This window comes from Lathyrus oleraceus, chromosome 1 (assembly GCF_024323335.1).
Source record: "Lathyrus oleraceus cultivar Zhongwan6 chromosome 1, CAAS_Psat_ZW6_1.0, whole genome shotgun sequence".
Taxonomy (NCBI): domain Eukaryota; kingdom Viridiplantae; phylum Streptophyta; class Magnoliopsida; order Fabales; family Fabaceae; genus Lathyrus; species Lathyrus oleraceus.
In genome coordinates this window covers 434,697,997-434,711,517 of record NC_066579.1, presented here as the reverse complement: position 1 = coordinate 434,711,517, position 13,521 = coordinate 434,697,997, and the positions used below count along the sequence as shown (strand labels likewise).

Sequence of the window (13,521 nt, the reverse complement as noted above, 5' to 3'; positions counted from 1 at the left end):
ATCACTCCTAAGGTTTCCTTTCAAGGAGAATTCTTTTGAACACCCTACAGTCAGGGGCAAGACAAGTTGCAAGGGGCAAATTCCCTTCATATCTTCAAGTCAGTCAAGCAGATTGCGTTAGACACCAGTAATTGCTTGAATTCACAACCAAAACGTCGAAAGTCATACTAGGGCAACATCATACCTTGACAAGAATCCTTAGGGCACATCAAAAGCACAACCATCATGCGTTGATCACGTCGCTATGCTCAGTTACAGGCTGGCCAAACACTTCAGAAGAAACCGAGATCTTCTTAAAGACGAATACACAATATATCAGCAAGAGATCAAACTTGGGGCACCAAGCGTATCCGCATCTACTGCGTGTACATCACATCATCAACTACCGAGTGTCGGGAAGTCAGATCCTTTCACCAATCAATAGCTCAATCCACATTGACAATTACCAAAAGCCAAAACCCACCTTGGTGGCACCTTCACAAAAACAAATACGACTAACACTGGTTTCCACAAAATCCATCGCCTTTGCAAAGGGGGCCCAATCCCAAACAAGCCAATCAGCCTTTGCATTCAAACATGCATCACATGCATTGCATGCATCACCTTATACATAACGCATACATATCATTCATGCATATAGCACAAATCAAGATCTAAGGTTTTAGTCATAGGCATCCAGGCCAACCCTCAGTTGAGTCATTGTTTTTCTCTGAGTAAGTTCTTACCTTATCATCGGGCGTTCCCCATTGAGTTACATCCTTCAACCTTTTGTTGATAAGATGTTGTCCTCAGCTTAGCCAAACAATGTTTCTCCAAACACTTACCTTGTTTCGCGTTGAGCGTCCCTCAATGAGTCGTTTCCTGTAACCTTTTGTTGACAGAGACTACATCTCCCCAGAGAACATTGGGTCTGCAACCTTTTGTTGTCAACACCCCAAGCAAATCTTACCCATCAATGTTCCAATGCTACCCAGCAAATCAGGTACTGAACCTTGACAGTAGCCTTATTTTTCCAATACTTTTCTCACTATCATCCTTTTGGTGAAAGTCCATTGAGGAATAATATTAATCATCACCCTGTTTACAATCACCGTTATCCTTTTGGTAATGGTAAAACCTTGACATTTGTGATCTTACCGTCATCCTTTTGGTGTCGAAGATCCTTGAAGTTTTGGCTCAACCTTCATCCTTTTGGTGAGTGGAGACCTCTGCAATCACTACAACCTACCGTCATCCTTTTGGTGTCGGCGATCCTTGGTGATAAGCAATCCTTGTCATTTTGGTTCAATCATCATCCTTTTGGTGATGACGTCCAGTTCAATCTAAAATCATCCTTTTGGTGATCAAGATTATGGAGTTTGATTTAAGCTATCATCCTTTTGGTGATAGTGACATTTGGAAAATTCAATCCCACTGTCATCCTTTTGGTGTCAGCAATATTTGAAGTTTTTATAACTTATTATCATCCTTTTGGTGGTAACAAGTTTTGAAGTTATGATCTCACCTTCATCCTTTTGGTGATGGTGATTGTGGATTCATTATCATCCTTTTGGTGATAACGAGTTCTGTTGTTTGTAGCACCTTCATCCTTTTGGTGATGGTGACTATTGACTTATTATCATCCTTTTGGTGATAACAAGTTCTGTTGTGTTGTAGTGCCTTCATCCTTTTGGTGATGGTGACTATTGACTTATTATCATCCTTTTGGTGGTAACAAGTTTTGTTGTTTAACAATACCTTCATCCTTTTGGTGATGGTGATTGTTGGGTTCTTATCATCCTTTTGGTGATAACAAGTTTGTGTCTTGATCCTACCTTCATCCTTTTGGTGATGGTGATCAGTTGCGTGAGTACTTATTATCATCCTTTTGGTGGTAACTAAGTTTTGTCGTTTGACAGTACCTTCATCCTTTTGGTGATGGTGATTATCATCCTTTTGGTGATAACAAATTTGTCTTGATCTTACCTTCATCCTTTTGGTGACGGTGATCAATTGCGTTGTGTGCTTATTATCATCCTTTTGGTGGTAACAAGTTTTATCTTTTAATTATACCTTCATCCTTTTGGTGATGGTGATTATCATCCTTTTGGTGATAACAAGTTTGTGTCTTGATCCTACCTTCATCCTTTTGGTGATGGTGATCAATTGCGTGTGTGCTTAATATCATCCTTTTGGTGATAACTAAGTCTTGTCGTTTGACAATACCTTCATCCTTTTGGTGATGGTGGTTATCATCCTTTTGGTGATAACAAGTTTGTGTCTTGATTCTACCTTCATCCTTTTGGTGATGGTGATCAGTTGCGTGTGTGCTTATTATCATCCTTTTGGTGGTAACTAAGCTTTGTCGTTTGACAATACCTTCATCCTTTTGGTGATGGTGATTGTTGACTTCTTATCATCCTTTTGGTGATAACAAGTTTGTGTTTTGATCTCACCTTCATCCTTTTGGTGATGGTGATCATTTGCGTGTGTGCTTCTTATCATCCTTTTGGTGGTAACAAGTTTTATCTTTTAATTATACCTTCATCCTTTTGGTGATGGTGGTTATCATCCTTTTGGTGATAACAAGTTTGCGTCTTGATTATACCTTCATCCTTTTGGTGATGGTGATTATCATCCTTTTGGTGGTAACAAGTTGTGTCTTTTAACAATACCTTCATCTTTTTGGTGATGGTGATTGTTGACTTCTTATCATCCTTTTGGTGATAACAAGTTTGTGTCTTGATCCTACCTTCATCCTTTTGGTGATGGTGATCAATTGCGTGTGTGCTTATTATCATCCTTTTGGTGGTAACTAAGTTTTGTCGTTTGACAATACCTTCATCCTTTTGGTGATGGTGATTGTTGATTTCTTATCATCCTTTTGGTGATAACAAGTTTGTGTCTTGATCCTACCTTCATCCTTTTGGTGATGGTGATCAGTTGCGTGAGTGCTTATTATCATCCTTTTGGTGGTAACTAAGTTTTGTCGTTTGACAGTACCTTCATCCTTTTGGTGATGGTGATTATCATCCTTTTGGTGATAACAAATTTGTCTTGATCTTACCTTCATCCTTTTGGTGACGGTGATCAATTGCGTTGTGTGCTTATTATCATCCTTTTGGTGGTAACAAGTTTTATCTTTTAATTATACCTTCATCCTTTTGGTGATGGTGATTATCATCCTTTTGGTGATAACAAGTTGTGTTTGATCCTACCCTCATCCTTTTGGTGATGGCGATCAATTGTGTTGAGTGCTTATTATCGTCCTTTTGGCGATAACAAGTTGTGTTTTTTTAATTATACCTTCATCCTTTTGGTGATGGTGATTGTGTTGACTTATTATCATCCTTTTGGTGATAACAAGTTTGTTGTGTGACTATACCTTCATCCTTTTGGTAATGGCGATCAATGAAGTTACTTGACTTATTATCATCCTTTTGGTGATAACAAGTTTTGTTGTTGGATCTTACCTTCATCCTTTTGGTGACGGTGATCTTTGAAGTTGATGACTCAACTATCATCCTTTTGGTGATAGCCTTGATACTATACTCTCAGTAATGGAAACTTTATCATAATAACCATCATCCTTTTGGTAACGGACATCATCCTTTTGGTGATGACTACCTTTGAAGCTCAGCTTATCCATCATCCTTTTGGTGATAACAATCCTCAAAATCATGGTGAATCTCTGTCATCCTTTTGGTGTCAGAAAACCGATCCCACCTTTGTCTTCACATCAGAAATGACCTGTGCCAGATTTGAATGTTGACTCGAGGGTTGACATTGATGTGACATCCTACCCCTACTACCTTGACATCCATTGCATCTTCATCTGCATCTCTCCATTGCATTCCAAAGGACAAAATTTGGATCCTTTAGTATTTAATTACCTTCCACCACGAATGTAAGATGACCTTTGTCATTCTTACCTTCTGATTCAAGATAATTAAATAGGGGCAGCTGTCGTACCCCAATTTTGTCCGGGCTTATTTTAATTTCTTTTCAAAATTAATTGCAGTTTCATTTTTGCATCATACACATAACATGACACACATCTGCATCATGAATAAATGCCGGAAATATCAATCAGAGGGAATTTATTTTGAGAATAAAAAAATCGGTTGAATTGTCAAGATTTGAAGAAAGACTGTGATTTATTTAATTTTTCCGAATAATTTGTACTCATTTTTTAATTGGTAATTTTCTTTTTTAGATATTTAAATTAAAATAATTAATTAGTTTTTTAAATAGTAGTTATTTAATTAAATATTAATTGGTTTCTTACTAGTTAGTTTTTCTAAATATTAATTAGTTTGTTTAGTTGGATTTTGTAATATATTAGTTAGAGTATTTTTTTTCAATATTAATTAGTTTTTCTAAATATTAGTTAGTTTTTAAATATTAGTTAGATTTTTCTTTTCAATATTAATTAGTTTTTTTTTTTAAGAGTTAGTTAGCTTTTTTATTAGTTAATTTTTTAAATAGTAATTAGTTAGAGTTTTTAAAATATTAATTGGTTCTTTTTTTATTTATTTAATAATTATAAAAATATATTTTGCATTGGATTCCAATCCATAAAAAACAAAATCTCCCAACGTCTCTCTAATCCCCCTGCTCCACTCCTAACAGACCCTGCTCCACTACCTCACTACTTTCAAAAAACGACAAAAAGAAAAATATATACAAAAAAACCTCTCCCACTCAGTATTGGATCTCTCACACTATTCACTCTCATCTCTCTCACAGAAAAATCCACACTCACTGCTATTCACTCACTCTCTCATTTCACTCTCCACTATCTCCCCACTCAGTATCACTATCTCTCCACTCCCAACAAACTCCACACAAATCCCTCATTCTCACACAAACACTCAGCAGAAAAAGACAAAAAATCCTTCCAAATCCTTATATCTCTCTCTCACGAAATCCACACGGGGCGATCATCCTTACAAAAAAAATCTCATGTTCTCTCTCTGAAAATCCCCCACCTCTTTCACTCCACTCACTCGCTCTCAGCAGAAAAAAACCTCTCACGCCTCTCTCAAAATCCATTCATCGTCTCCATAAATCACCACCACTCCGTCATTTTCCTCCCTTCATCACCTCCATCGCTAGCCCTCTTCAAAACCCTCAGCCGCCGCGAATCTACCGGCGAACCCACTTTCACCGCCCATTCATCAACCATCACCCGAAACCCCTCACCTCCATCGCCGCTTCTTCATCTGCTCAAAACCCACACAAAATCGCTCACCAACCGAAACCCTCTACTCTTCTTCCAAAACCGTGAACCCTTTCCACTTCCGTTTCGCCTCCTGTCACCTTCAACCGTCAAAACCCCTTTCTACCGCCACCGCACCACGCTCAATCGCCAACCGCCGTGAAACCCATCCGAAACCCTTTCCGTTTCATCATCAATCAGCTTCATCACTTTACCGTCACAAACCCTCGCCTCTCTCTCACTCTAAAAAAAAACCTACACGAGAACCCTCTGATTCACTCTCAAATCTTCATCGTCTCCACCAATCGCAACCCGTAGATTCCGCCGCAGTCCTTCATTCTTCCATCAAACCCTCACTGAATCGTTCTCCTACGCCATCAACCTTCACGTCACCACCTTCAATCACCTGAATCCACCGACCTCAAACTGTCCTTCAAGGATCCGTCGCCGACAAACACGGTTACGACACCCTTGACAGCTCAAGCAAAGGGTAACTCAACAAACTCTGCGAAATCCAAAACAAACTCTGCGATTTGGCTCCAGTGATATTTCAAACGTTTGGTAAGAACCTCAATGTAATAAACCATCACTATCTTGCAATCAATTTTTTCCATTTTTTCGATTACATATATGGTTGTATTATGTGGGGTATGTACAAGCCTGAACTGTTAATGTTTAAACTCTGAGTGTAAATGGATCTATCGTGTAGGCTGTTCTGAATTGTTATTTGGTAAAACTGGATAATTATTTCTCATAATATTCTTTTTTTTGGGTATTGAACATATGTGTTTGCGTTCATAGGGGAGGGTAGGATTACGGTGGTATGTTAATTTTGTACAGCAAGATCAGTATGCAGAGTTTGGGTGTATTCATTGTTTTGAATGGATAAGTATTAATAGTCTGTTTTCTTGGGTTGTACTAATATCAAGTAGTTGATTTGAATTTGATTTCAATCCTGTAGATTTATTCTTTTCTTTGTCGGTTCATATAGGAGATTTATATGTGAGACTGAGCTGTTGGTGATAATGGTTAATATCTTCAAATTGATTTTGAACGGTAGCAAATGAATTTTTCATTCCGTCATGTTGTTTCTTAAGCTGTTTTGAGTTTAAAAGTAGTTTCTACAGATAAACCTTAAAGCTTATTCCCATTTTTATCCTAACTTTGTGATTATTATTGGTGCTGTAGTTAAACTGTGAATTTATGGATTAGTTCACAGTATAGTCATATTGTCAATTATGTGATTGGTTTGATTATCATAAGTTAAATTACATTATTGATTGCTTGCTGAATTTTTATATTGTATATAGATTTAGTTTTGATTCTATGGCCTGCTTGTTAATATGTGCATAACATGAAGTGGTTTCTGTTAGGTTTCAAATCCATTGTGATAATTTGGAGTTCTGACTCAGTGTTTAGAAAATTTAAATTATTACTTATCTCATCTTCACTAATCAAATAATTACATTTTGTCAAATAAATTAATTAGCTTTAATCAACCTGATCAGTTGGTTTAATTAAACAAATTTTAATTAGCTCAATTAATCCATTTAATCGGTTTTGATCAGTTAATTTTGCTAAAAAAGAATTGGATTAATTTCCTTCACTCTCACACCTTCACATTATTTCAAACAAAGAAAAAAAAACATTTCATTTCATTCCAATTTCAAACCATCTTTTCATTATCATTTCCAATTTCAATTCATTATCCATTCAAACCAATTTCAAAAATCACATCATACAATTCTCGATTCCATATCGAGCCTATTTTTAAAACACCCTTGTAAGTCGATTGCTCTTCGCATCGCCATCAACCTCACATAGCTTACTCTTGGGCTTTCTTACAATGAAACCTACTTGGTTATTGATTAATCGAGTAGATGAAATAATACACTAAATAAGATTCATTTCATTCATAAACGCAAATTTAAACCACTTTTCAATTCAAATCATTTTCTAAATAATTTTCTCTTAAACATAACTTGGGATGAAAAGGAGATAGGAAGCGTACGCTTCACTATTTCTCAATTACTCGAATAATTGGCGTACGCCATATTGCGCGAGTTCTTGTCACCCGATTAACACTTCAAATCAATACTATTTCAAATCATTTTGACAAATTCCAAATCCTTTTTTATTCTATATTTCAGATGAAAAGAGGATAGGAGGCGTACGCCTCACTATCTTTCGATTATTCGAATAATTGGCGTACGCCACATTGCTCGAATCTTCGTCATCAAATTAAAACCTTAATCATGTACATTCAAACCTCATTTTCTAAATCAATTACAAATCCTACGAACATTTAGTTCTATATTTCAGATGAAAAGAGGATAGGAGGCGTACGCCTCACTATCTTTCGATTACTTGAACAATTGGCGTACGCCACATTGCTCGAATCTTCGTCATCAAACTTAAAACACAATCGAGTAAGCTCAAATCATCGACAAACCCAAACCTACCAATCCAAATACAAACTATCTTCACAAATCAAATACAAACATCTAAACATATCTTTTACAATTTAAACCTCGGATGATAAAAGAGAGGAGGCGTACGCCTCACCATCTCTCGATTATTTGGATAATTGGCGTACGCTATATTGCACAAATTATCGACTTCCGACTAAAACACGCTAAATAAACTTGGATAAGGGAATAGGTGGCGTACGCCTCATTATTCCTTGAATAAGCAAGTAGGAGGCGTACGCCTCACTACCGTGCATATTCAACATCCACAAACACAACTTTCAAAATAATTCGAATGAAAAAGGAATAGAAGGCGGACGCCTTATTATTCCTCGAAAGAATTGGACGATTGGTGTACACCACATTGCTCAACCTTTCGTCGTTCTCCAAAAAACATCTCCAACAAATCAACCTAATTTCTCGCCCCCGAGCGATCGAAACCAATCAAACCCAAACACATCAATTCAACCTGTCACCCCCGCGTGACCAAAACCCTTTCAAAAAGAACACTGTAAATCCTTTCTAATGCGCACAACAAACCAGTGCTAGAGCCTCCCCCGAGAGTAGACAACGCCAGCGTTTAGCCGTTAGAACGCCGACCAACACAGTCGTTCATCAAAATAAAACACACCCAAATATTCGTAGTCGCCCGAACTACGATTGCTCTGATTTCCTTATTGCACCATAAGGATACGTAGGCAGGAGATTGCTGTATCTTCGCGAGCACACTAATAAAAAACCTCCCATTTCCCCCTTCCCGAGGTCTTCATCCATATCTACCATCAATTCTAATCACTCGAAGCAAGCAAACAAGTAACAGTCAATTAACAGTCAAATAGCAAAATCAGACTAAGAGGTTCCCGTTGAGTACAACGGACGTAAGGGGTGCTAATACCTTCCCCTTGCGTAATCGACTCCCGAACCCGAATATGGTTGCGACGACCATTATTCCTTTTACTTAACGGTTTTCTCGATATTTTCCTATTCCTTCATTGGAATGAATAAAGTTCGGTGGCGACTCTGTTTCGAACATTTTTTCCGCGTCCTATCGCGAGGGATCGCATTATCATTTTTTTTTGAGGTGCGACACAAACGATTGTTGGTCGTTGAAGAATAAAATTCAGGATATGATCGACGCCGGAGAATTTGAGTTGGATCCGCCTGAGACTCCTAAGGTCATCGCTGCCCCCCTGCCTAATCATGACAAGACTGTCAATGCTGTGGAAGATGCTGATAACGATTGTGACTGGGATAGCTGGATTTTCCCAACAATTGGTGACGGACTCAATAATTGGAAGGCTGAAGACACTATCCCGATTTCCTTTAGTCAGGATTAATTGTTATTGCCTATTTTAGTGTTGCAACTTTTTAGTTTTTACAATTGAACTTCTTAAAGCATTGTGTCTATGCCCGGGACACAATAGCTAATTTGTTAAGGGTTTTGTCATTTCATAAGCATATTCATATTCAATAAATCAATGGGCTTTTTTGCATTCAAATATTGCGCTCTTTATCTTTCATATCATCTTTCAAACAAGCTATGTTTTCTTGCACACACTCACGTAACAATTTTCCGATCCATATCCACTCTGGATCCTGTTGATAATAGTTCTGCTACTGTTCATTATGACTTTGAAAATCCGATCTACCAAGCCGAGGATGGAGGTGAGGAAGATTGTGAAGTACCTGAGAACTTGCCAGACTGTTGCTGCAAGAAGAAAAGACCATACAGCCGCATGAGGAATCAATTGAAATTGTAAATCTGGGTACTGAAATAGACAAGAAAGAAGTCAGAGGTTTCTTGGGACACTCGAATTACATTGCCCGATTCATTCCACACTTGACTGCTACTTGCAAACCCATCTTCAAATTACTAAAAAAGAAAAATCAAGAGATGGTATGGAATGATGAATGACAAAATCAAGAAATATCCCCAAGAACCTCCAATTCTGATACCACCAGTTGAAGAAAGACCTCTCATCATGTATTTGACCGTGTTAGAAAATTCAATGAGGTGTGTGTTGGGGCAACATGACGAGTCTGGTCGAAAAGAGCATGTCATATACTGCCTTAGCAAAAGGTACCGACTGTGAAACAAGATACTCATAGCTCGAGAAAGCTTGTTGTGCTTTGGCTTGGGCTGCTCGCCGACTAAGACAGTATATGTTGAATCATACCACTTTATTGACTTCTAAGATGGATTCTATCAAATATCTATTCGAGAAACCTGTTGTCTCCTGAAAGAGTTATCACTGATAATGGTACTAAACTGAACTCTGCACACAGTTCAAAATAAAAAACCATAACTCTTCTCCGTACCGGCCAAAGATGAACGGCACCGTGGAGGCTGCTAATAAGAATATCAAGAAGATAATACAAAAGATGACAGTAACATACAAAGACTGGCATGAGATGTTACCATTCGCTCTCCACGGTTATCGCACTTCAGTGCGCACTTCGACAGGGGCAACTCCGTTCTCTTTAGTCTATGGAATGGAAGCCATCTTACCAGTGGAAGTTCAGATTCCCTCTCTAAGAATCATGAAAGAGGCGGGCTTAGATGAAGATGAACGGATTCAGACTCGACTCGATCAGATAAATTTGATTGAAGAGACTCGCGGCTGTTTGTCATAGGCAGATATATCAGAAGCGCATGATCCAGGCATTTAACAAAAAGGTCAAGAGACAGGTACATCAAATTGGCGACTTGGTGATCAAGCGTATCATTCTACCGCAAGGTGATCCCAGAGGTAAATGGACTCCCACATACGAAGGGCCATTTGTGGTTAAGAAGATATTCTCTGGTGGAGCCATGATACTTGCTACAATGGACGGCGAAGATTTCCCGCATCCTGTGAACGCGGACATAGTTAAAAAATACTACGCATAAAAGAGACCCGCTAGGTCGACGTATCTAGGCAAAAGTAAGGGCATCCCGGCGAACCAAAAGGGTTCGGGCAAAAATTAGGGATAAACATATAAAAACGTGCACCCGGCAAGTCGAAAACCTGAAAATGCGGCTTGGGCAAAAAAGGGTATCCTGGTGGACTGAAAACCTGAAAAGGCGGTCCAGGCAAAAATTAGGGATTAAAGCGTAAGACTATGTCCCGTTCTCAGTCAGCTTCAACCAAGTTCCAAGGACTGAACAAGCCAATCACTTCTATCCGACAACAGGAGATGAGACGCTTGAAGACATAATGACAGTAGTGGAATTAAAATCAATAGGACCTTTTCTGCATAGCTTTCTCTTTGTTTTCTTGACGATTTCCTCTTACTAGGATTTCTGTCTCCTTGTACACAAATTGCTTGTTTACAGGCCCTCTTTCGAAATCAATACAATTTCATTTCCAAAAGGATGCTTTTGTTTTACCTTTTCTGTTTTGTTTGCGTAAACGTCCATCGATTTAATTTGAATTGATTTATGCATTTGAATATGATCAATGTTTACCAAAAATGCATGCCTAGAATAGTAATAGCAATTACTACACGACTTCAGGATCGAGGAGAAGGTCTAATCACGCTTCCCAATGAATCCGTTGCTAATTCGATTCCCCGGCAACGCCAGTTATTCCCCAGAAGAAATTGGCATCACTAGACTGGTCATCTCTTCTACCCCCAGCCAGGCTCTGTTAAATATCTCTGCCATCAGATAAAAGTCAAATACCCCTAGTTAAGGAAGGGTCATCAATACAAATATCTCCGACCAGAAGACTGAGATTTATTTCCCCAGTAGAGTCCCCTGGAAGAACGTTTCAGACACATAGTGCATTCATTACATCATTTCACATCACATACCTACATACAATTTTCATTCCGCATCATATACATTACATCATTTCATAACATATCCATGTATACAATGTTCGCATTTATTTCCGACGCATAATTCATTCATTACGTCATTGCGCAGCACACGCATGCATACAACATTTGCATCTCATGCATCATGACATGGCATGAAGCTAACTTTATTTTTCAGGTTAATTATCCTCTTGATACAATCAAAACAAAGGTCCATTCAGACGGACGGCTTTATCAATTACATTCAGGATTCAACTACATCTTTCATATATACTCCATGTCAACATTCATTCTGACATCCTCCTAACGATGGCATCTATAAGTTCATCCCAGACATTTATCGCAAATACAGCATACACAAATACTATCAGATTCAGCCTAACGTACGGTTCATTCTGATTCAGCCCAACATATGACTCCTTCAACTCAGATACGATCTAGCGTACGATCCATTCTGGCCTTCAATAACTCAAATACGGTCTAATGTACGATCCAGTTAGACCTTCATATCCTCAGATGCTACCTAGTGTACGGTACATTTCTGAAGTGTAGTCTAGCATATGACTACCCCCCCTTTTCCATCAGATTCAGCCTAATGGACGGCTCATTCTGCTCAGATACGGTTTAATGTACAACCCAGTTAGACCTTCATCCACTCAGATGCTACCTAGTGTACGGTATATTTCTGAAGTGTAGTCTAGCATACGACTACCCCTTTCATCGTCAGATTCAGCCTAATGGACGGCTCATTCTGCTCAGATACGGTCTAATGTACGATCCAGTTAGACCTTCATATCCTCAGATGCTACCTAGTGTACGGTACATTTCTGAAGTGTAGTCTAGCATATGACTACCCCCCTTTTCCATCAGATTCAGCCTAATGGACGGCTCATTCTGCTCAGATACGGTCTAATGTACGACCCAGTTAGACCTTCATCTCCTCAGATGCTACCTAGTGTACTGTACATTTCTGAAGTGTAGTCTAGCATATGACTACCCCCTTTTATCATCAGATTCAGCCTAATGGACAGCTCATTCTGCTCAGATACGGTCTAATGTACGACCCAGTTAGACCTTCATATCCTCAGATGCTACCCAGTGTACGGTACATTTCTGAAGTGTAGTCTAGCATATGACTACCCCCTTTTATCATCAGATTCAGCCTAATGGACGGCTCATTCTGCTCAGATACGGTCTAATGTACGACCCAGTTAGACCTTCGTCTCCTCAGATGCTACCTAGTGTACGGTACATTTCTGAAGTGTAGTCTAGCGTACGACTACCCCCTTTCATCATCAGACACAGCCTAACGGACGACTCATCCTACAACTCCAATACGGTCTAGCATAAGACCCATTTGGATCTTCAACTCAGATACGATCTAGCATACGATCCGGTCTGATCTTCTATCCCCAGTGAAATCACCCGCTTAATGGAGGTCTCATTTTGCAACTCAGAGACGATCAAGCGTACGATCCATTCTGATTTTTCATCCTCGGCGAAGTCATCCGCCCAATGAACAACTCACTCTGGTATTCAGATGCGGTCTAGCGTATGATCCATTCTGATCCCTTATCCCCAGCAGCGTATAACACACTCCGACTCCCCAGCGAAGTCGATAGCATAATGGATGACTCACTATACGGTCTAGCGTATGACCCAGTATGACACTCATGTCTTCAGATATCGTCTAATGTACGACGCACTCTGAAGCTCTCATCATCAAACTTCCTGGATGGCATCTTTAAGCCCATCTCCATCAAGACCAACTTTCGATTAACAAGCGCAAATTTTTGGGGGCATTCTAGTGTTCAATAATCTTCCACCTCCAGACCACGAATGGCGTACATACCATTCTAACTCTCTCGGTTCAAGAATATTGAACAGGGGCAGCTGTCATACCCTAAAATTTGCCCGTTAATATAACAAGGCATTTCTAAGGCACTCCAACTTGTTTTCCAAGACATTGACCGTAAAGGAACCAAGACCCAGCTCACAAATGGCCCAATTCAGAAAATGACCCAAACTAGCCTGCTCGCTAGGCGAGTAATT

At 39.1% G+C, this 13,521-nt stretch overlaps 1 long non-coding RNA gene across 1 annotated transcript; it reads left to right on the top strand.

Annotated features, from left to right (window-relative positions):
- The first annotated feature begins 4,634 nt into the window (after window positions 1-4,634).
- On the top strand, window positions 4,635-6,520 carry LOC127080475 (uncharacterized). The gene is made up of 2 exons (XR_007788021.1): window positions 4,635-5,761; window positions 6,192-6,520. It is a non-coding gene; the product is annotated as an uncharacterized LOC127080475 (long non-coding RNA).
- The last annotated feature ends 7,001 nt before the right edge of the window (window positions 6,521-13,521 follow it).